We start from the raw sequence: 1,983 nt of genomic DNA, 5'->3' as shown, positions 1-1,983 counted from the left end.
CAGCTAAGTAGGTTGCCTTTTATATTTCGGGATTTGGTCACTTTATCTTAAAACTCTCACTTTCGTCTTTTGTTGGTATGCATACTCGGAAGGTTATGACATATGAGCACTATTTATGCTTTTTTTTTTTTGGTAAATTAAAACGCCTTTTTACCGCGTATGTCGACCAATATGTGAGCTAACTCAATTACAATAAGAGAACGTTTTTTACTAATAACAGTGTATCTGCGAACTTGATCTATCCCCTATACATATAACTAATAATAGAATATTCGAAACTTCGTYTTACCTTACTCCATATAGATTAATAATGGTATGTGAGGTAACTTAATAAAACCCACAGATCATTTAATTAGAAGGTGGTATATTAATAAATAGTATATAGAATTATCTAAAATAGATTGAGCATRAATTAGTATATTTTTCGTTTTGATTTTAATGCATTCACGATTTCCTCGAACAATGAGGTTGAACCCTTACGCTACATTTTCCATTGCATTATCCAACACCTCAAAGTATAAAATGTTTCGTTTTACCCGAACTTAGCTCTTCCTTACTTGTTGTCTATGTGTTTCCCATTTTCAATATTTTTTTCTGGTGCACTTGCGGACTATCAAGTAATATGTATTTTACAAATCAACTGTCCGTCCACGAAATTTCAGCAAGAAATCTCCAAGAGTTTTAAAGACATGAGCCTGCTTAACTGCTTTTAACTTATTTACCGCTAAGTTGTTGACTGCAATGCAATTTTCGCTTTAAAGATTAAATGCCTAAAAGTAGGCAATTAAATTTTTTTCCTATTACATTCGAATACATATGTTTACAGCTATGCGCAAGATATTAGTAGTGAACGTATGAGATACATGCATATGTACTACGTTTCGTTTTTATACTCTCGCAACAAAGTTGCTAAAGAGAGTATTATAGTTTTGTTCACATAACGATTGTTTGTAAGTCCTAAAACTAAAAGAGTCAGATATAGGGTTATATATACCAAAGTGATCAGGGTGACGAGTAGAGTTGNAATACTATTTGTAACTTGAATCGTTTCTGAAGATCATAAAAAGTCGACGGTTTGAATATCAAAAATGTTCTGAAAATATTTGAGTATGTTTTTACTTGATATTTGCTGGCTTTTTTGTTGAGTGTTTTTTGTTCAAAATCGTAATAAAATTGGTATACGATTTTAGCCAATTTGATAACAGTTTATTATGAAAATTTGACGACATTTTATAATGTGTGATCCATTTCGAGGTTCCATACTTTTTAAAGAAAACACATGGAAACTTCACCTTTAATGGGGAATATTTATTATCATTCGAAATAACTTGCTACGAAAGCCTTTGATGCTAGCGCTGCGTACTTTAGTTTATTTAATAATTTGTTTATTATGTAAGCTTTAATAAAATATAAAAAAAAATAAAAAAAACTTGCTACGATTATCTCTTTCAAATGTTGACCGCAGCTACGTCTTAGATGGTCTAGCCCTTGAGTCCAAATGTCGATGACTCGTGCGAGCATTTCGACTGGTAATTATATTATCCTCACAGGAAAAAGTCTAACGATGTGTCATCACACGATCTTGGTAGTCAATCGACCGGCGCAAAATGTGAATTTATCTTCTTAATGAAGTGTTCTCTCAGTAAWTCCATTGATTGATGCGATGGTCGGAATTGGCGCCGTCTTGTTGAAACCAWAGTCACCGTCATCATTTTTGAATAAATATGGACCAATGATTCCTCCGGCCCAAAACCACATCAAACCGTTGTCTTTTCTGTATGAAATGGTAGCTCATAATTGTTCTTCGTCCCAATTGCGGCAATTTTGCTTACTTATATACCCATTTACATACCAATTGAGCCAATTTTACTCGAAAACTGTGGAGCTGCTTGGAACTTTAAGCTCATATGCAAGTATTGTGCACCACTTGGATGTATATTCATAAAACTCAGAGAGCATATTTTCTAATGATGATCCCGTATA

The sequence above is a fragment of the Bactrocera latifrons genome, unplaced genomic scaffold (genome assembly GCF_001853355.1).
Source record: "Bactrocera latifrons isolate USDA-ARS-PBARC rearing strain unplaced genomic scaffold, ASM185335v1 scaffold_77, whole genome shotgun sequence".
Classification (NCBI taxonomy): domain Eukaryota; kingdom Metazoa; phylum Arthropoda; class Insecta; order Diptera; family Tephritidae; genus Bactrocera; species Bactrocera latifrons.
This window is presented reverse-complemented; position numbering follows the sequence as displayed.